At 35.3% G+C, this 23,875-nt stretch overlaps 1 long non-coding RNA gene across 1 annotated transcript in view; it reads left to right on the top strand.

Moving 5' to 3' along the window:
* LOC150065396 (uncharacterized) overlaps positions 1 to 23,875 on the top strand; it is a 435,528-nt gene that overhangs the window by 94,362 nt on the left and 317,291 nt on the right. The window lies entirely within an intron of this gene.

Raw genomic sequence — 23,875 nt, 5'->3', positions numbered from 1 at the left:
TAGATGACACAACCAATATTCATCTACTCATTTGCAAGCCAGAAGTATCATCTTATTTCTGTCTTTAATAAATTAGAAATATGCCTTGTACATATAAAATTTCAAAGGTTTTCTTTTTCTTAAGTGATATAGTAACCAAAAAACACACCACCAAAACAGACCTATTCTTCCCACAGAAGAAATTCAAGCTTACAATATTTGCATGTCATCATTTTTACTCCTTTTGAAATCTTCTATTTCATTTTTTTGTTTTTGAGACATATGAAGAAGTATTTAAAAAGATTCAGAATTGATATTTAGGAATATAGAAATATTTTCTGCCTAAATTCACATGAGATTTATTGATGTTTAATCTAGTAATTTCATTTTAACTACATTATTTTAAGTATATGCTGAGTTTTCAAAGTTTTAAACTTCTAAAACTTTTTTTGATGATGAATCAGTTTTAGCTCATAAACATCATGGATGATAACTGTGAAAATATAGGAAAATAAGTACAAGTACAAAATTCATACATTCAATTCCCTTGCTTTTCTTTACTGCAGAATGGTTATAGAAATGCACTACACAATAAATTTTGAATTTAAAAAAACAAGGCATAATCACAATGTTCTAGTATGCTATAACTGTACTGGAAAAATAGCGAAACTGAAAAAGAGAAGTCTTTTAAAAAAAACAAGAATAAAAATAGGCAAAGTCAGTGACTATAAATGCAAGGCAGTCATGCATGAAAGAGGATAATTCTTAGTGAGTAATATATGGAATAACCTACTAAAACATCATGAAAGCTCTACTAAATCTATGTCTAAACTTATTTTTGTATTAAAAAAAAAACACTGTGTAAGAAATTACAGGGCAAGCCAAATATTGTCAGCTCAGGTGCCTCCACTGTCACCTTAGGACAGGACAGGCATTCTGAGCAGGTGGAGAGGAAAAATTACATTCCATGTAAGCAGGAAGCAGTGTTAACCTATTTCAATATCCAAAAGAACAAAAATTTCTTCTTTCCACATGTCTATGTTCAATCAACCAAAAGCCTTGGAGTTCTAAGTAATTTTCTGGCAATGAGGTTAATGTCATAACAGGTCACTGGCTACTTTATAGGGAAGATTGTATTTAGATCAGGGATGGTAGACTGAAAACTTGTTGATCAAACCAGCTCTTCTGTTGGTGCTAGTCCTGGATATTTTACTCAGGGTCTTTAATCTGTCTTTGGGCGATTTTGCTCAAGGCTTGTGCTCTACCACTTGAGTCACATCTCTAGCACCACTAGTGCTAACCCTCCTCCTCCTCCTCCTCCTCCTCCTCCTCCTCCTCCTCCTCTTCCTCTTCCTCTTCCTCCTCCTCTTCCTCCTCTTTCTCTCCCTTCCTGTCTTCCTTCTTCTTTCTGACTAATTAGAGATGAGAGACTCACAGACTTTCCTCTCTGGGCTAGTTTTGAACTATGACTCTTAGATCTAAGCCTCCTGAGTTGCCAGGATTACAGCTCTGAACCACTGACATGGCAACCAGCTCAGCTTTAAAAACAGAAGGCACCCTACAGGACTGCTTGATGCAACACTTTTACTTCAATATTGGACTGTATAAAAGAAGAGAAAGTATATATAGGCCAAATACTTTAAAATTGTCCTTGGAACCTAACAAAATAAAAGAGAATTTTGTTTCTTTGAAGGTCAAAACAATAATTATTATAACTAACACTTCTAAACTACAAACCAATAACATGTACATCCTACAAAATTATTTACTTAATATTTACATGTCAATTTATGAGGTACATTTGCTACTAGTATAGTTTAAGTATGAAAATAAAATGTTGCAAAGCTGATATATGATTTTGATCTTTCTGATTAGAGTTGGTATGCTATAAAACCATGGAATCTTTTAAGATTAGGTGCTCAGAGGTAGAGTTTGATTCTTACCCATTTCTGGGCCATCCTTAGTTCAAGACTACAACTTTCCAAAGTTCAGATTTTCTGCTCTATTGAACACTACATAGAAACATAGGATCTGAAGATTCTTTTACAGTTGTACTTTTATCATTTATTATTCACCTGCCACCTTTCCTGATCACCCTTGAAGATCATTTCACACATAACCTTAGAATTTATTAAGAAATAAGCCAGGAGTGGTGAGGTGACTCATACCTGTAATCCTAGCCACTCGGGAAGCTGAGATCTGAGGACTGAGATTCAAAGCCAGCTTGGGCACAAAAGAACCTCAGACTCATCTCCAATTAACCTCCAGAAAATGGGAAGTGGGGCTTAGCTCAAGGGTAGGGCAGTAGCCTTGAGCTGACAAGCTAAGGACCAACACCCAGGCTGAGTTCAAGTCCCATGACTCACCAAAAAAAAAAAAAAAAAAGAGAGACAGACAGAAAGCAAGCAAGTAAGCAAGCAAGAGAGAGAGAGAGAGAGAGAGAGAGAGAGAGAGAGAGAGAGAGAGAGAGACAGAGAGAGAGAGACAGAGAGAGACAGAGAGAGACAGAGAGACAGAGAGACAGAGAGACAGAGAGAGACAGAGAGAGACAGAGACAGAGAGAGACAGAGACAGAGACAGAGAGAGAGACAGAGACAGAGAGAGAGAGAGAGAGAGAGAGAGAGAGAGAGAGAGACAGAGAGAGAGAGAGAGAAATCTCTCAAAGCACTGGCCACTTACACCATTTTGTATATCTAGCTACAAGTATCTGTTATACCTTCTAGTATTGAACCTTCACTTCCAATGCATACAAGATATATATTGATATAGATATAATATAGATATAGATCAATGTGTGACACACTTGGGGCTATCACTTTTTAGTTTCTTATCTTTCAGTGGAATTGGTCAGATTTGGAACCACTTCCAGCTAATCTTAGCATATAGAATACAGATGTTAGTAAGTTTGTTTTTACTATTCACATAGTTTAATCCATGCAGAATGATGTCTATAAAATAACAAGAGCTTGACATTTTAAGCTAGTGATCTTCACTACCAAGAATTTGCTTAAATTAAAGGCTAATACATTAAAACAAAATCAACAAACAAAAGTGATTGTACAGCAATCACTACATATGGCTCTGTGACTGAATATTTTTGTAACTTGTTCACAAAGAAAATAATCCCTAAAGTTTTCTAAAAGAAATACTAAAAAATCACTAAAGGTTTTCTAATCGTCACCTTCAAATGAGTGCAGTATATATAAAAATCCCATTGCATTCAGTCTGTCTAAAGCCAAGTGTAAAGAGCTGCTGTAGATTTTGTTTGAGAGTAGTCTTCTGAGCTTCTCTGTCTTGGAACATGATAGTATCATGTTTTTCTAAGTTCCAAGAAACAAATACTTTACCAGATCTGGGTCTATTAGCCTGAACCAATAAAAAAAAAGTCCAATATTCTTGAAAATATAGCATTCAGGCTTGGGCTTAGAGAATTTGTTGAGGCCAATATATATATGTGGTTTATGATCAGTTTTGTCTTAGGAAATATATATGTCTGTACTTTTATTCTTTGAATAAAGACTTTGTTTTATGATGACGATAGACAACCATCCTTCTGGAGTCTTGTCTTACTTATCCAGAGAGGACAAAGATAAATAAAGGATCCTTTCAATAGGCTAAAATTCAAGAATAATGTATCATTTTCATATAATTTTATTATAAAATATTCTTTTTCTTATAATGTAGACTCTACAACTTTCTTTTCCAACATTGTTAGACATTATCAAAAGCATAAAATTCCAATATTGGTAATCTTTATTCCAACTATATGAGTTTTTTGCTAGTGGAAAATACATGGGCAGTGATAGAATTACCTATAATTATTTGTAATTTTCTATAAAAATATTGAATTCACAGATTTCACTCTAATGTATAATAAGATTTAAAGAAATTGCTTTTTGTATTAGGAACAAACTAATTACAATGAAACAGAACCAGATAACAGTAATGCACTTTGATTTTAGAATGAAATTTACAAAATAGCTCCAGGGTCTGTTTGTAATGACATCTTCATTGATAAAGGATGTAAATTTTCCCAAGTCTATTAGCTAGTCTTTTAATAGTAAATTTGACTAAATGTAATGACATCTATATTTTCTTATTACATTGCTTATACTGATATACACTGAAAATGAAGATTAGAACTTTATATACTATTTAAATTAGGTTACACCTTGGAACATCCATTCTGCTTGAAATGGAAAGGATATTCTGAAAAGATACTCACTGTAGAACCATTGTTTATGCTTTTCTGTAGTTCCATGAGAAGTTAATAGAATGACACCCTTCATTTTAGCATAAGAGCTATTCATGTAGACAGCAGAAAACACAATCACTTCCTAAATTTTGCTCTTTTGTTTTTAAGTATGAGGGATAAATTATAGCAGCACCACAGTATAATATAGAATTGCCATAAAGTTTAAGGGAATAACGTTATGTTAAAATTCTAATGTCAAAGAAAAGGAAATGCTTCATGAAAATAAAGTGCTTTGCAAGTTTTAGGCAAATAGTTTTAAAATAAAAAAGCAATGATCTGGGCTGGGAGGTTGGCCTAGTGGTAGAGTGCTTGCCTAGCATGGTACCACATCCTTAGAAAAAGCCAGAAGTGGTGCTGAGGCTCAAGTGATAGAGTTCTAGCCTTGAGAAAAATCCAAGGACAGTCCTCAGGCCTTGAGCTCAAGCCCAGGACTGGCAAAGAGTGGTGAGGGTGGGGGTGGGGGGAGGGAAATGGGGACCAAGACATGAGAAAGGGTATCAATGTATGTGAATTAATGCATCTTCTATCTGGAAAATATAATGTAACCCTTCTATTAATTTCAATAAAATATATGAAAAAATGAAGGTTCTCATGAAGCATTAAAAAAAGCAATGACCCGAGTTTACTATCATTTCTTTGGTAGTTCAGAATAAGAATGGCAGGTTTAGTTTTATATAAATAGCAGCAGGGACAAGTTCATGTTGAAAAAAACGTTGTAAGAAAATTGGTACAAACACATCATGGCAAAATTGATCATCATGTATATTACCTTATATATTTTTATATAATATTTTGATTTGAGGCTAGGTATATTTTTGTCTATGAGGTATGAACAAGTCTTAGAAAAAATTATCCCTCAAGGCTATATTCTTTTGGGAGTAAGACTTGCAAAATATGTTCTATACAGTAGAAATATAAATGCTTCAGCCATGGAAATGAATTATATTTGACCTTGTCAAGTGTTGGGGGCCTAGTAATGCCATTCTAATAACTTTCTGCTGAGACCTGCAGTAGGGGTAAACAAGTGGACCTCTTTATCCTGCCCACCTGTTGTGCTGATAGGCCCCACACCCAATATAAGGAGGGGAGTTTGTTTCACCATAACTAATGAGACATGAATGATTTGTTTGCCACCACTGCTAAAGCCCTAGATTTACAACAGGTGGCGAATGCCCAATTAAAAGGGGGGGTTAATGTTGTTGAATCAGCATATCGATTTGGTACAGGAGCAAGTGGACACCTTGTGGCAATTGGCACAATTGGGATGTGAGCAGAAGTATGAGGGTTTGTGTGTAACAAATGTGGTGTATAATAACTTTACATATGATGCAAATTTATCTAAACAATTATCAAGTTATCTTTTAGGAAATTGGGCTGGAGAGTTTGATGTATTAATGATGCAGTTGCGGACTGCCATTACGAGTGTGAATTCTACCCAGGTTGATGAAGCTCTACTGCAGGACGTTTCTTCCTGGATCCTATCGGCAGTGGGGCACCTGAAAGAGTGGGCGGGAATGGGATCATTAATGGGATTTCTGGCCATAGTTATCCTGTTATGCCTGTGATGTAATTGCTGCATGAGGAGCCTCCAGTGTCGGAACATGGCTATGTTGGTCCAAGCTTTTACTGCCATAGAAGCAGGACAGTCCCCCTATGTGTGGCTTGCCACACTTAAAGAGTAAGCGCAGGATGCGAGGCAAGCGCACTGCACTTGGGAATCGCTTCCGGCACGAGCCCCAAAAAGAGCATGTCAGGGTGCATGTGGGTTGATGCCCAAAATCCCACCTCTGTAAAAAGGCATCAGACAGGTGTGGTAGTCCTTGGGAAAGGTACCGCCCAGGTGAAGACCAGAGCACGGTCCTGAACAACAATTTTTAGCAGAGCCCTGACCTCTACTCTTGCCTGCTGCTTAATAAATAAAAAAGGGGGAGCTGTGGGGAGCTGCGAGGGCCGCGCCTTAAAGATGGCGCTGGTTTCCGCCTTCCGCCATCCTGAAGGCGAGTGCTCTCTGTGAAAACAACTCCTTATATGGCTAAGTTTTAGCTTCTGGCTTGCTTCCGCGTAGTTGGCCCTATCGGCATCTCCCACGTGGCTTTTCAGGATTGGCCAGGTGGAGGTCTTATAAGACCGGGGATAGTCCCGGGGGAGAGGGAGAAGAAAAAGGAAGAAGGAGAAAGGAAGAAGTTTGTTAAGGGTTCCTGAATAAACCACTTGGAGAAGAATCCTGTGTCACATCTTCCTTGCTGGCCGAGGCGGAAGCGACAGTCAAGTATAAGATCTTTAAATTTTCAACCTATATATAGAGAGACTTTATATATTTAAATGAAATAAATTATGAGATAAAAATACTCTTGTTTAATAAGGAAAGCCCTAGAAACAAGTATTTAATAATCAAATAAATTCTGCCACATGTAGAGCCAGGGAGGACTTGAAATTTTATATTACATATATATATATTTTTTGGTTGGTCGTGGAGCTTGAACTCTGGGTACTGTCTCTGAGCTCTTCAGCTCAAGGCTAGTGCTCTAACACTTGAGCAACAGTGCCACTTCCAGTTTCTGATGGTTAATTGGTGGTAGGAGTCATCAACTTTCATGCCTGGGCTGGCTTTGAACCACAATCCTAAATTTCAGCCTCCTGAGTAGGTAGGATTACAGGTGTGAGCCACAGCGGCTGTTCTCTAGATATGTCAGAACTGGTAGATTTGCTCTGGCTTTGCTACCATACTTAGATGGGACCATGTGTAGGTTCTTGGACATGCAGAATGGAGACACTCAGCCCCTTGTTTACTCCCTTCCTAATTGAACAAAACAGTGGTGTCAGACCACAGCCAAACACCTATGTTCAGTTGTACTATTTAGCTTTCAGAAGTATCTCATCTATGCAATTGTTCCTATGTTGGCCTGATTCTTCTAATTTCCCGTTTAATTATGTTTATAGCATTTCAAGCTAGTCATTGTGTTAGGTGAACTTCCATCATGACTTATTTCCCTACAGAAACAATTTTCCCCACAATTTCTTACTCCTTATATTTTAAATACAACTAGACAAATATAATAGCCAGTTTAATCATCATTTTTTGTTGTAAAGGTGATGTACAGAGGGGTTTATGATTACATAAGTAAGGAAATTAGTACAATTCTTGTCAAAAATTGTTACCCATTTCCTCCTTTTCTCCCACTTTTCCTCCCCACCCCTACTCCCTACCCCTATCCCCAGTTGTAAAGATCATCAGAGAAATAATTTTTCCTGGAAAACTGTTGTTCACATTGTTTAGATATATAAGTGGGATCCGTTGAATCATTAATATAGAAATGGCTTGGAGAAAGGAGATAAGCTATTAATAATTGATCAGGATGAAGGAAATTTTACTTCAGTGATTCAGTATTTCAAAGATTATCCAAAATTGACTGAGATGCACAAACACTAAAGAATTACAGGTCAAGCCAGGCAAAGTGGCTCACAAACTGTAAGCCTAGTTACTCAGGAGGCTGAAATCTGAGGATCACAGTTCAAAGCCAGCTTGGGCACTAAAGTCCATGAGACTCTTATCTCCAATTAACCACCAGAAAACTGGAAGTGGTGCTGTGGCTCAAGTGGTAGAGTGTTAGCCTTTAGCTGAAGAGCTCAGGCCCTGAGTTCAACCATAAGTCATCTTAGCAAAGAATTCTTGATGTACATTTCTGGTAACAATATAAATAATCAGTAATATATTATATAAAAGGAAATAAAGATATATGGTATAGAATCAGTAATTTTGCACTTATTTATAATTTTGTGAATGCATTATTTCCTTCTGATTACATGTCCTTAAGGCATGAATTACTATAACAATTTTGGATATATATTTAGATATATAGAGAAATATAGAAATATATATTTAGATATAAGATATATACTTAGATATATATTTTAGATATATGTATATAACACACAATTGGGAATGCTTGAAAAAATGTTAATTATTATTTTACAATGAGCTTAACACATTTTGCATAGGTTTTTTAATTAAAGAGTTTACTAACATTGATTTTTACATCAAATTTCAAATTACGTGTTTAACAAACAAGTTTGCAAGAAGGAAATCTCTACAATCACTGGCACTTAGGTTTTAGAACATAATCAAAATTAGGCTAAGGGTTTGTATATCATAGATACATATTAATATATGTAATAAAACATTATGTCTACAGAGTCATAAGTTTTTATGGAGTTGTGTTTATATTTCCCATACCATGTCCATAGCATTGGGTATGCAAATATTGAGTCCTCGCTCTTGTACTGTTTGAATCTAATAGCCACATATTAAGGATTCCATGCGCCTTTTGTTCCTTTGGTCTTGGCTTGTTTCACTCAACATGATTTGCTCTAGATTCATCCACTTCCCTGCAAATGCCATTATTTTATCTTGTCTGGTGGCTATGTAGAATTTCATTGTATATATATATATATATATATATATATATACCATATTATACCATATTTTCGGTATCCATTCATCTGGGGTAGGGCATCTGGATTGTTTCCATGGCCTGGCTATTGTGAATAGTGCAGAGATAAACATAGCTGAACAGTGTCCTTATCATATTATGGGTTATGATGTTCAGGTTAGATGCCCAGAAGTGGTATGGCGGGATCATAGGTAAGGTCAATTTTCAGTTCTTCAAGAAACTTCCACATTGCTTTCCAGAGTTGCTGAACTAGTTTACAATCCCACCAGCAGTGTAGTAAGGTTCCTTTTACTCCACAACCCCCCAGCATCTGTCATTGTCTGAATTCAAAATCTTGGATATTCTTGTTGGGGTAAAGTGGTATCTTAGGATTGTTTTTATTTGCATTTCCATTTTGAACATTTTTTCATATGCTTCTCTGCCATTTTAATCTCTTCTTTTGATAAGTCTCTCTTTAGTTCCCTTGCCCATTTAGTGAATGGTTTGTTGGGTTTGGGGGGGATTAGTTTCTTGAGTTCCCTGTAGATACTGGATCTTAAGCATTTGTCAGATGTATTATTGGTAAATATCTTTCCCCTGTTGGTTGGCTGTCTTTCTGCTTTAGTGGCTATAATCTTATATGTGCAGAATTTTTTATTTTTAGGTAGTCTCATTTATCGAGTCTCTCTCCAATCTGTTGTGAACCTGGGATTTTGTTCAGGAAGTTTTTGCCTCTGCCTATGAGTTCCAGTTTCTCTCCTACTCTATCATGTAGCAGTTTCACGGTTTCGGTCTGACATTGAGGTCTTTGATCCACTGAGTTAATGCTTGTGCATGGTGAAAGGCTAGGGTCAATGTTTAGTTTTCTGCATGTGGCTGCCCAGTTTTCCCAGCATCAATAATTGAATAGGCTGTGTTTGTTCCACTGTATATCTTTGGCTCCTTTGTCAATACAAGTTGACTCTAGGTATGTGGTTTTATTTCTGGATCTTCTATTCTGTTCCATTGATCTTCTTGTCTATTTTTGTGCCAATACCAGGCTGTTTTTGTTATCATGGCTGTATAGTAGATTTTGAAGAGTGGTATTGTAATACCACCAGCATTGCTCTTTTTGCCTAGAATTTTTTTGGCTATTCTAGGTCTTTTCTTGTTCCATATGAACCATTGGATTGTATCTTCTATTTCAGTAACGAATGTATTTGGGATTTTGATGGGGATTGCATTGAATTTGTATATCAATTTTGGCAGTATAATCATTTTCACTATGTTGGTTCTCCCTAACCATGAGCATGGGATGTCTTTCTATTTCTTAGTGTCCTCTTTAGTTTCTTTTGTTAGGCTTTTATACTTATCATTAAATAATTCCTTTACATCTTTGGTTAAGTGAATTCCTAAGTATTTTATTCTTCTGGGAGCTATTGAGAACGGGATCATATTCTTGATTTGGCCTTCTGTTTGTGTATTGTTGGTGTACAAGAAGGCTACTGACTTCTGAAGATTAATTTTGTATCCTGCCACTTTGCTAAAGTAGTTTATTAATTCTAGGAGTTTAGGAGTTGAGCTTTTGGATCACTCAAGTAGAGGATCATGTCATCTGAGAATAGGGATAGTTTAATTTCTTCTTTCTCGGATAGGTGGTTTTTGATTGCCATGAATTTAGAAGCATAAATTCAGTGTTTTGATGGCTTTAGGAGTTGGGATCATACCCAATATAACTTTTGTAGGAATTGAGCAATCACATTTTAATCAATAAATATGAACATTTGTTAACCAGGTGTTAGGCAAAGAGAAAATGGAAATGTATAAAGTATTCAAGAGATAATACCACATTGAAAATGGAAGTCCCCAAATCTTTGCTAAGAGCTTCTTTACTTAGAAAATTAGAGGTGACAAAGTTTTTACTTGAAATAGCCTTTGAAATAATCTAAACAGTTTCAGGGGTATTTTAAAGTTCAAGCAAATCATTTTCCACATAAAATGGGAGTACGTTATTTGGCACATATTTAGAGCATTTGATGACTCAGGGGAATAAATGTTTGAAAGGATGAATTGTTGAACATTAGAGAATATTATTATTCATATACATATTAGAGTATACCCAGGATTTTTCAAGCTCATCTTCTAAATTGACATGAATTGTTTTAGGAGGAGACAATAATCGTTTCTATCATGAGTTTCATTACTTATACTTTTCATGTTGAGAATTAATACAAATATCTTTAATGACAACATAGTCATCCCTAAATAGTTATTCACATTAAATGTTAAATGTTAATAATGTAAATAGCACTGAGAATATTGTAGACAATCTGTGTGGCAGGCATTGGGCCCTAAGTAAAAAACCAGGGCCCTAACAAGTAATAGAAATAATAAGAATATCAAGGTTTTGCTCTATTGCAAATCTCTGCTAGGAGAGCCCAAGGTTTCTACTGATTATGGCAAATGAGGGAAACCATTGAGCCTAAGTTCCTTTGAGTCTGGCTTACTTCACTTAATATGATCTTTTCTAAGTCTTTCCATTTCCTAAAAAATGGGACAGTCATTCTTTCTAACAGCAGCATAGAATTCCATTGTGTATAAATACCACATCTTGTTGATCCACCCATTAACTGAGGGACATCTAGGTTGATTCCATATCTTTACTATGGTAAATAGTGCTGCAATGAACATTGTTGTGCTAGTGGATTTAGTATGTCCTTGTTTCTGGATGATTGGGTAAATGCCAAGTAGTGGAACTGCTGGGTCATAGGGGAGCTCTATGTTTAGTCTTTTGAGGAACTACCATACTGCTTTCCATAGTGGTTGAACAAGTTTGCACTCCCACCAACAGTGTAGTAGTGATCCTTCCTGGCCACATCCCCTCCGGCATCTGTAGTTATTAGTTTTCTTGATCCTGGCCATTCTAACTGGAGTGAGGTGGAATCTTAGAGTTGTTTTGATTTGCATTTCTTTTATGACCAGAGATTTTGAGCATTTCTTCATGTGTCTGTAGGCCATTTTTGTTTCTTCTTCAGAGAAGATTCTCTTTAAGTGTTTGGCCCATCTTTTAATGGGATGGTTGTTACTTTGGAGATCAGTTTTGGATTGGTTCAATTTTTTGAGCTGTTGATATATTTTAGATATGAGGCCCTTGTCTGTTGTATGGTTGGTGAAGATCTTCTCCCACTCTGTAGGCTTCCTAATTATTTTACTAGCTATGTCCTTTGCCATACAAAAGCTTTGCAGTTTAATGCTGTCCCACTTATCCAGCCTTTCTCTGATTTGTTGTGATTCTTGGTCCTTATTAAGAAAGTTTTGACCTGTGCCAAGGAGATCTAGTGTATCTCCTATTCCTTCTTGTAAAGTTTTCAGTGTCGGCTTTTACCTCCAGGTCTTTGAAAGGATCTCTAGGATATAGAAACATAAGCCATATAATGAATGATTGTTGTTCTTAAGGTATATGTTATCTCTCATCTCTTTTGCTGTCCTTTGATTATCTCATATTGTTATAGTATCTCACTTTGTTACCTGATATATCAGATATATTTGTATTTGGTATTTGAAATTGGGTAGGGAATGGGGGAAAACAAGATGAGGGGTGGGAGTAGGAGGGAGGGAAATGGGGACCAACACATGTGAAAGGGTATCAATGTATGGGAATTAATGCACCATCTATCTGGCAAATATCATGTAACCCTTCTATTAATTACAATAAAAATATATAAAAAAAGAAATAATAAGAATAATAATGACAAACTACAATGAAAGCAAGGGTAATAAGAAAGAAGTAGACAATTTTTATCAACTTTTATGTAAAGTAATATATTTATAGTTTGATAGAAGTAGTAGATTGTCAATGTAGGAGTTTAATATGGGCGTACATAATAATTTTCCAATTTTCATTGAAAGTCACTTTTACAAACATACTGTTATCAAATATAGAATTCACAGATATATAATGGCTGGAACAATTAGAGATGTGCTCTCTGAAAACCTCATAGTCATGTATAGGACTCCAAAGGCTTTCTTTTTTTTTTTTTTTGGTCGGTCACGGAGCTTGAACTCTGGGCCTGGGCACTGTCCCTGAGCTCTTCAGCTCAAGGCTACTGCCCTACACCTGGAAACACAGCACCACTTCCCATTTTCTGCTGGTTAATTGGAAATAAGAGCCTCAGAGACTTTAATGCTCCGGCTTGCTTTGAACCACGGATCCTCAGATCTCAGCCTCCTGAGTAGCTAGGATTATAGGTATAAGCCACTGCACCCAGCTTTCAAATAATTTTTTACCCAGCACTGTGACTTTGTAGTACTTCTTACCTTCAACCATCTCGCAGATGTTTCTTGTGTATGTGTTTAGTGTTACTATCTATGCCACCTGTTGTGAAGTCTCTTCAGCCAGGTCAAAGTGCCTTGTCTGTTCTGCTCAACAGTGTGTCTGGAATGTTTGGACTGATAAATTCATTTATCTTTTAAAAAATAATAACTAACTATATTTAATATAAGTAAATATATTTAAAGTAAGAATGTGAATTTTGGACTAATGGCCTGGCATGCCCACCCTTAATTCTATCCCTTCAAAAATAATAGACATGCTTTTAACATTTTCAAGCATTTCTCATGTCTATGATCTGATATTCCCATACATTACTCATATGGCTTCATAGACACTTCCCTGATTTAGCTACAGAGTGTGGAAGTCTATGCCACCATTTTCCAAGAAACAACAACTGTCAATATAAGGTTTTAGCTTGGAATAAAAATGTAATTATGGGCAAATGGATTTTTTATACCTCACTAAGCTTCATCCTTGAGCATATAGAATTTTTTAATCAATGGTAATTGCAATAGATATTATGAGAACAAGTAAATTCCAACTCTGTATATATTCAAAACACACACACACACACACACAATGGATGTTATTTTCTTGGTGTAATACTCATGCTTTTCCTTTGTTTGCTTGAGTAATTGGTATTCATTATTCCATTGTTAATTTTATCATACTGCATTGTGCTTTTTCTTGCATATGTATGGTCTGTTTCTCAATAGAAAGATCAAATCCTCATTACCAATGGCTAGATGGTTTTAAATATGCCAAGAATAACCACAGCAAAGCAAAACAAAGAAAGAGATTAAAAGAAAGATACTGAAGAATATCACCCTAACAAACATCTGTATCGTGAAATGTTAGACACGGTATGAAAAGATATCTGATACATCTTCATTGCAGCAATTATTTAGCAGGCAGACTGATAAACTAGAGAAGGTAGATTAGATTTTCTTAGAAGATAAAATCATGTTCCAGCCCTCTAAGACTTCTCATTAAATTTCATCACAAATAGATTATTTTCTTCTCTTGAAAGCAAACTTGTCTGCCAGTGACTAAAAACTTACAAATATTTCTGCAGTAAATATTGCCGATCTCTGCTTGAAGATAATCAGAAGATAGTTAAAAGGAGCTCAACAATAGTTACTACTGTTTCCTGTGGGAGAAACTTCAAGACAACCCAACAGGACAGAACAGACAAATGGTAAAACATTGTATCTAAGTGTGATGCTACTAGTCTGTAATCACAGCACTTCAGAAGGGTGTGAATACATAGTGAATACACAGTAAGCATGAAATACACAGCATAAGCCTGTCTCACAAAATCAATCCAAACAGTGCAAAAGAATGATATTTTAACTTCTCCCCCTATGATGATGTAGACATGGTTAGTTTATTCTCACATGGATATAGATGACCCTTGTTCATGCCATTGTGATTACGCCAAGACGTACTTTATTTTATTATTCTATTATATTTTTAGCATCACTGACTTTTTGAATCAGAGCTTCACAATTGTTCTTCTCTTCATTTATCTACCCTCTCCAGTCAACCCCACTCCACTAACCTCAAGCTCCTGTTTCCTGGTGCTTTCTTTTTTTTTTAATTGAATATTTACTTTGCCTTTCTAAAGAAATGCCCTATTTGAATTATCCTTTGAATCTACCATATTTTAGTTAATATATTTGTATACACGTACATACCACCTAACACATTTACATATAAGTATATAAGTTGATTCTAGCTTTCACATATGAGAATAAAACATTGTGTCCTTTGTCTATCTGGGTCTGATTTATTCACTTGACATAATTTTGGAAGCCATTCCATTTTTAAAAAATAAAGGATATAATGTTCTAACTGGTGAAAAAATCCCATTGTGTTTATATACCGAGTTTTCTTGATCCACTCATCCACTGAGGGGCAGCTGGGTTGATTCTGTAGCTTGATTATGATGAATAGTGAAGCAGTAAATATGATTGTGCTCATGTCTCTACTGTATGCTTGTTTGTGATCTTCTGGATAAAGGTACCAGGAGTAGAATTGCTGAGTCATACAGTGTTTCTATGTTTAACTGTTAGAGGAACCTCCACAGTGCTTTCCTATAAGCCTACCTACTCAGATAACAGAGATCTTGAGGGTTAAGATTTGAAGCCAACCCAGGCACAAAAGCACATGAGATTTATCTCCAATTAAATTGCTAATGGTAGGATTGAAAGCAAGGCTCAAGTGCTAGAGGACCAAATATGTGAAAGAAAAGTAAAACAGATACAGATGAGTTCAACCCCTATTACAAAGCATTTGTTCAAGATGACTTAACTGGGAAATGATGATGATAGGACTGCAACTCAAGCCACCTTTGTATAATCATGTACTGTAAGATACTGTAAACAAGATTAGCATGGGGAATATGAGGCCATCAGAATGTAACATTTAAACTGTAGCTCACTGGTGAGGCTTAGCATGCAATAGGCCATGGGTTCAATTATGAATACCAGATAGGTACTCTTTACCAGTTGTGGGAACAAGTGAAGAATGAAATAACATAAAATGATATAAATTTGTGGATAATTAATAACAAGTTCAATAGTTAAAAGAGGATTACAAAGAATAAACTATCTGGGCTATATATTTTTTGTATAATTATTTCCATATTTTTATTTAAAAATTAATTCTTTTATTAAAACAATAAAAAATGCAATTGGTAATGGATGTTTGGACTCAGGACCTCATATTCACTGAGCTGGCTGGCTAGGTTGGTGCTATGCCACTTGAGTCACACCAGCCTTGCTTTGTGTTAATTATTTTAGAGATAAAATTTCATGAACTTTTCTATTCATGTTGGCTTTAAGACACGATCATCAAGTTATCAATCTTCTAAGTAGCTGGTGTTTTATTTTCTTCTATTTTTATTTTATTGTTGGCGTGATAAATAGAAGGGTGACAGTTACATTTGAAAGGTAGTGAGTACATTGCTTCTTGAACATTCTTACCCCTTCCCATGTTTTCTCCCACTTTCCCTCCCCTGTAGAGCTCATTTCCAACATACTGTCCTGTGAATGTTGATAACACATTGTGTCACCCTTTGCTCTTTGTTTCATCATCTTGTTTTTCCCCTTCCATTCCCTAATTCAAATAAACAAATAAATGTATATACAGTACACCAGGTACCAAAGTCATATACAGTCACAACAGGGGATCAACTGTAAAGGGGATAAAGAGAAAAAAAAATCTCGCACAGTACATTAGAAACAACAACCACAACGATCAACCTCTTGTTTCCCTATCCTGGAGTTGCCTAAGATTTCTTAAACATTAATCTTCCTCTTTATATGTCCTTCTGCATCTAGAGTCACAAGCATAGACCACTATGCTAAGCATTTTCTTTCGAAAAGAAATATTGTGGGCCAGGAGTTTGGTCTAGGGGTACAGTGCTTGCCTAGCATGCACGAAGACCAGGGTTCAATTCCTAGGGACCACACACATAGAAAAGGCCAGAACTGGTTCTGTGGCTCAAGTGGAAGAACACTAACCTTGAGGAAAGCCCAAGGACAGTGCTCAGGCCCTGAGTTCAGTCGCCAGGACTGGCAAAAAAAAACAAAAATGAAAAAAGAAATATTGTAAAGTTTTCTTTCCCACTATCTGGCCTTCAACCTGGATTCTTTTCATCTTAAGTCTCCCTATATATAAGATTATAGCTAGAAACCACTGTACTCTATTACTGTTACTACTGCATTTTTGGTGCTGTTGCTTCTTAACAGAGTGAAATAGGGTTTCCAATAAGAGAAGTCATTTCTAAGGACATGGAATAAATCATTGAAAAGGACAGATCTCCTCTCACTTCTCTCCTCCATGCTTCTATCATAGAGTCGGAACAGGTGTTAGTGTGCCATGGATGTAATCAAAAAGGTGGAAGGGAGGTGGTAATATTCTATGGTAGGAGATTATGTCCACCTGGAGGAGCCATTTCCTGATTTCTGCAATTTCTACTCTTACTGCATGTTCGTTTGTTCATGGCTGGGGAAGCCATATCCTCCTTTTGTGAGGATTTGGGTATTGAGGATGTGCTGGACACAAGTGACAATGCCAGTATTAACTACATGCTATTTGTACAAGCCGCATAGTCCCACAAACCCTGAACCTGAGGTAGGAGAGCTTACTGGAAAAAGACCCTGAATCATAGTTTTCTGCACTGAAGTCTTTAATCGAAAAACAGTGATAAGAAAAATAGTAAGTAATAAAATACTAGGTTATCAAAGAAAATTAAGGCAAGATTACATTCTTTCAACACTGCTTATTTAGAATTTAATATGCTCCATTCTTTTTAATATACTATTGTCAACATCCCTATTTTACATTCAGATTTCTTACATGAATATTTATCTAATGCCTCTGTTTATTCCACCTCTGTGTCTTACTGTGAATTTGCACTACTGAGCTGAAACTTTTTCTTCTATCATCCATGATAAACAATCCCCATAGTAGTAAAAACTCAGCATATTCTCTACCTTCAGTTACTTTCATTCATTTTCAGAGACTACTATGAACTTCTCACCTATGAGCATTCTTAACAAACATGTCTCTCCCTAGTCCCATGTCTTTTTGGCTTTTTTTGACTTTCAGATTGGAATAGTGGATAACAAATATACTAATGGTTAGCTTTATGTATCTTTCGTTCAATGTATAAATATTATATGTGGTAATTTCAAGTCTGCAAGTTATGTCAAGGGACAAATGTGTTTTATTGTTCATTATTCTCAACTATTCAGAATAATTCAACAACATTTTAGTTCACTGTCCTATTCCTACAAATAAGCTATGAGTATATTTAGGACCAGTCAGGGTACAGACAAGGCATAATAAAGTCTTTAATATTTAATTTCAACTTAGACTTTATACTTGAGCCTTTTGTAACTGCATCATGTGTAAGAGCAGTAGCAATCAATTATTTCTTGCACATTTGGCTAGCCTTCAAAAATGAGGCCAACATTAAACATTACACATGATGTATGCAGTCCTAGCAATGGTTTAAAAATATTTCTGTGTATTAACAATGCCAGTTGACCTTGCTAAGTAAAAAGATATCATCTTACACACAGTGGACAATGAAAAATAATGTAGTATGAGATCATACTTCCAAGAACCACGGAGGAAATACAAAGGATACCTCTGAACATTTTTTTTGCACAAACATGCATAAAGATGCTTATATATTTCCACGAAGAACACATAGACAAATCTTGGAGTTTTTTTTAGAAGTTAGTCTTCTCAAATGCTCAAGATTATTTACTAAAGATGACTTACTCATTTTAAACTTGACATTTGGACTCACATATAATATTATCATAATGTCACATTATATTTATATGGAAAGTATCTAATTTACTTGGAGCCCAATAACCAATAATGTGCACATGTGTCTTCCTTTATGCATTCATGCACATAGTTACTCTGATTCCATTTAGCCAAAAAGGTGCTATTCTAGCTAGACACATACTATGTAAAAGAATATGCACAATCATGTTCTCACACCCACAAGATGGAATCAAACAGAGTATCTAGAGAAGTCACACGATTCACTAAAATGTGTTATTTTTGACCTGCTTATCTTTGTGTGCTATTTTAAAAGAATTTCTGGCCCTAAACTATCAAGTGCTCTTTATCCTAAAATGATTAATTTTAATGCAAAGGAGATATAGATGTACAATAACTGCATCATTAAGCACTGTTCAATGTCCTCATACAAGCATTCCAGCATTATCCTGCAATAAGCAGCCAAGGCCCCACTCGCCTATCCTCGAGTTACAGTTATTTAGGTGTTAGGGAGCCAGAATGTCTCCACTGAGTAAAGAAAAAGTACTGAAGGAATTCATCAAAAGGACACAGGTGTCACAGTTAGTGGGTGAACGCTCTATGAAGAAAGGGATGCTTTCTCATGACTGTTGGGTGACTAGAGATCCTCACTCTAAGCATGGTTAACAGTGGCATAGAAAATAACTAAATTTCCTCAAACCTCTTTGTTTGGGTTTCCATTAGTTTTGAAATTCAGGGTAGTCTTCCTTTTCCTGTACATATTCTCTAAATTTACAGGGTGCTCTGTGACTGAGCTTCAAAAATCAGTCATTTGGCATCTTTTCCTCCAGCTACTTGTTAATCTTGAGTAATTGACTATGTCCCACATTATCCATATTTTCCTGGAAAGCATTTCTTTCTGCCTTAAGGCCCTTTCTCATCACCATCTCTCAGAAATTCCAAGAAAGAACAATCCCATTGGGTTTTGTTCAAAGATACTGATACTGTACAGTATTAAAACTCTTGCAGAGACAAGAAATTATAGGCTATAAGGTATACATATGTTCACATATATATGTATATATATATATCTATGTATATGTATATGCATTCCTTGTATTGGCTACAATAAAAAATGGAAATGGAAAGTAAACCCTTAAGTTTCTATCAAAATTAATGTGAATGCTCCTATCTGGCTGGGTACCAGAAACCCTCCTCTCTGAAAGCAACTGGTAAAAATGCAATGAAGTTTTTACTCTTGTTAATTGTATTACCATATGATCCTGTGGCTACGATATTGCATTAGCCCTGCAAGGCCTCAAGTAAACTAATTGTGCCTCTCTTTATGTGTTCGCTCTGGGGAAAGAAATCCATTGCTGTAGCCAGGGAATTGATAATTCCTTGCAATTTTGGGAAATGAGGAAGCAAATGTAAACATCCAGAGTTTTGGCTAGGGGAGAACAATTTTATGATTGATTGTGCATTCCTAATTCTTCACATGTTAAATAATTTACAGTGTTTATTTCCTTTGTCCTAAGATCAAATAATGTTCAGTTCTGTGCCACATGGGATGAATTAGACAACCTCAGCTTGCATTTGTAGTATTTTTATACATAAATATATAAATGTGCACAAAGAAACAAAAAAGCATGTGTTCCTTGTGTTACTTTGTTTCTCCTTTTTACTAAGCCATCAGCACACATACAGCATGGAATTGGAATAAATATATAATATGCAAAAGCCAAAACACATTAAGAGTTTGTATGATTTAATGGAGCATTTCAAATCCATTAGGAAATTACACTCCAATTATTTTTAACAGGTGTTCTGACAATGACTAAATACATTTAAGAACAAATAAGACTACAATTGGAAAGGATTTAAAAACAAAACTTAATTTCAAATATTAAAATATTTAGCTAAAAAATGAAACAAAGAAGTGCCATGGAAAGATAGAGCTAAATACATATAAATTTAGTTTATTAAAGGTATATTGCTATTTTTAAATTACTGCTCTAACAAATTACAAGTTTAGTAGTTTAAAACTCCTTTGTAATATCATAGCACTATTTTTATATCTATCCTGCAAGTCAGAGTCTGAAAACATCATGGCTCAGCTGGGTCCTTTGTGCAGCCTTGTGAGGCTGATATTAAGGCAATGGCAAGGTTGTGTTCCTTTCTGGAGGCTGTAAAGATAGATCCATTTCTATCTGATATTGATGGTAGGCTTTGAATATTGTTCAGGGTGCTCTTTAATCTTAGATGCTTCTCATACACCCTCTTGTTCTTCCTGTGTCACGACCTACATTTAATAATTATACCGTGGAATTGTAAGGCTAGACAGTTTTTTTTAATGTATCTGCTATTTTTGTAGATTTATTTTAAGCCTGAAATTCTTACTCTGTTTTATAAAGTTAAAATTCCAAGTTGTTTTCTAAACAAACTAGAATGGAAACCCCTAAATTTTTTCACATCTCCTCTTCCCTCGCAGAATCTCTATAATGTATTTTACTATGGAATAGGTGATTTTGTGTTTGAAACACAATCATGTGACTTACAAGATTAACTAAATTATTTGAGATTCTCTCTGGCAATGAGCATGCATTCAATAAATGTTAAAGGATTTGTTGTTCAGAGCCAACCAACTAAGGTGGTATTAAACATACAGTAAATGCATAGTTACATGTCCCTTAAATCTAAAAATAGTAATGAACACATACATGCAATAAAAGTTCTCGTTAAAATAGCACTTGCACAATTTCACAATGAATAAATATCACCTGGAAATGATAAGAATGATGGCTCTCCCTTGTGTGAAATCACTCTCATTTGTATGATAAAACAAGACCTCCATGGCTCAATTTTGTTTACCTTTAAGACAAGAGTATATTTATGAGAATCAAATGAGGTAATACACGAAATAGAAGAGTTCATTGCTTAGTATGTACTATGTGCATGACATATTGTTCACTAACATTGTCATATTCTAGTATATAACTTTGCTGAGAATCTGTATTTACTTAAAATTAGGTTATATTTTTACTCCACAACTTATTACTGATGAAATTTTCCTGGAGTTTGTTAATGTAACTTCCATTCTCTTACCTGAAAATGTGAAAAATAACATCCTGAACCTGAGACTTTCATGACATAAATTTAATCCCATAAAAGTATTCATTATCTTTTATTCATTAAATATTAATTTCCTGAATCCACCAGGATGTCCTCAAAATTATTTATAATGATTTAAAATATTTTTGCTTATTTGAAGTTTATTATTTTAAACTTTCCAAGTTAACATCCAACTTCTTCTCCACACAGAAAATATAAGTAAACTTTCAAAAATCAAACTAAGAGAATGGAAAGCAGTCTGATTCCTTCAGCATCAGAGATATCATCATGACATATTAATTCTAAGCAGAATTGTGTGTCCAGAAAGTTCATCAAGGGCATTGCTTTATCTTTAGAGATATGATCTAACACTTAATTTTCAAGGTTTCTGTATTAATTTGTCAATGACATAAACAGATATGAGACATTCCTTTGACTTTATAGGTTTTAAGATACTAGAATTATAATTCCAAATTATAATGCAAATTGCCAATAATTTCTTTGAGATGTTATATTGACTTAGCTTACTTAGCATGAGTACTTATGAAGAGTTACAATTCCAAAGGTGACTAGGGAAAATGAGAGAAATGCATTTGATTAGTTTTATTTGGCCAGCATCTTACATGAAATAAAATGTCTTGAAGTGCATCAAGAATTAAAGTCTAACCCAGCACTAATGTCACTGACAGTTTAATAATTGGCACTTCATCACAAACACTAAAACTATGGTTGCATGCATATTAAAATTGTTCTTTCCTCTTTTAAGTATTTCACAGTGAACCTCTCTGGCTTGGATTTTTGTCTCAGGAAAAAAAAAACAAGCCAAATGCCTTTATTAAAACTTAAATATGAGCAAGTGGCTTATATTCTGCACACCCACTATATCTAATCAATGTAATAATGTCAGTAAAACAAATAAAGATGACCTTTGGATTTATTGTGGATATCTACATATTTCACTTTTAAACGTAGATAAGTATTCTCAATGTAGCTAGAGGACATAAATCTCCCTGTGTGCTTTTTGTATTGGTGTTCTATTTTTCAGTTAAAAGCATCAATTTAACATGGCAAATATGAGACACAGTGCTGCAGGAATAATTTCGCCTCTGATAGTGCCAAAAAAAAAACTAAAAAGAAATAGTTATTTCTGCATTACAATGTCAAAAGCTTGCAACTTGACTTTAATTTTTTAATAATAAAAAGGTAATAAGGTGAAATTTGTGGATCTAGGGCATTTACTCCACAGTGATAGCATTTAGCTTCAGTCCAACTTTGGGTCTAATACCTAAAACATTTGATTTTTGTCAAAACTATACTTCTGTACACCTCTTGAAAACAAGAAAGAAAGTTATTATCATGATTTAAGGTAAGGAATTGAGAATTTCCCGGGAGATTCTTTTCTTGATTAAGTAACAACGGAAAGAAAATATGAAATCAGTTTGCCATTCTTCTCCATGCAGACATGCTGAAACAGGAAGCGGTACTTGATCGATGAATCTGGGAGATTCACAATGCTATGCTATGTGATTTGGGATTTAAAGACATTAGGACAGTAGAAAAAGCCCTATCAACTTTGGGAACGGGGAAACATGGGGCAATGGCCAGAAATGACAGTGAAACAGGAAATTTTGGTTGCAGTCAAAGCCCTGACCCTTTTTAGCTCTATCATTTTGGTCAAGAAGACTATGAGTCATTATTCAAGATTGCATTACACATGTACATTTCAATTGGCAGAATGAGAACAACCCATGTTGTGTTTATAGACATGCTCACTGGTGATATCTTACTGCATTTCTCAAGTTCCTTTTAGTGTGAAATTTACTTTCATATTAATCCCTCCTAGGACTTAAATACTTTTAATTCTTTACAGAAACGGTGCTAAGGATTGAATTTATGGTTTTCCACTTGCTAGACAGGCAGTCTATCACATGAGCCACTCTCTAGGTCATTTTTGCACGGGTTATTTTTAAGAAAGGTTCTCTGTCTCTGTTTCTGTCTCCATCTCTGTCTGTGTCAATGTCTGTCTATCTCTTTTTGTCTCTCCCTTCTTTCTTCTTTTCCCCTGAGGTAGGCCTGGGCTGTGTTCCTCCTATCTGGGCTTCCCCCTTGTCACTTAGGATGAAAAATATGGGTCAATGCACCAAGCCAGTAGCTTCCTCCGCTCTTGGCCATTAGTTCAGATGATGTCTTATGAACGTTTATGACCCTACTAACCTTTAATATCAAAGCCCTGATCTCAGTCTCCCAAGTGGCTAGGTTTATAGGCTAGCAGCACCCTGCCCAGTTAAATATTCTTTTGTCAGAAAATTGATGCAATATAATGTTTCCTTTGATTTTGGAAAGAATCAATTGAAATAACTGATTACATAGGTAGGTATGCTAAATATAACCTCTAAAATAACACTGGACATTTATTCTTTGAAGCCATTATGTATTCTTTTTTGGTTAAGTTCTATTTCAATTATCTAGAGATCAAAGAGTACCTGCTTTAATAGCAGGTTC

The sequence above is a fragment of the Megascapheus bottae genome, chromosome 3 (assembly GCF_031878675.1).
Source record: "Megascapheus bottae isolate mThoBot1 chromosome 3, mThoBot2.hap1, whole genome shotgun sequence".
NCBI lineage: Eukaryota > Metazoa > Chordata > Mammalia > Rodentia > Geomyidae > Megascapheus > Megascapheus bottae.
The sequence above is the reverse complement of the archived record's forward strand: the minus strand, read 5'-3'. Positions and strand labels throughout refer to the sequence as shown.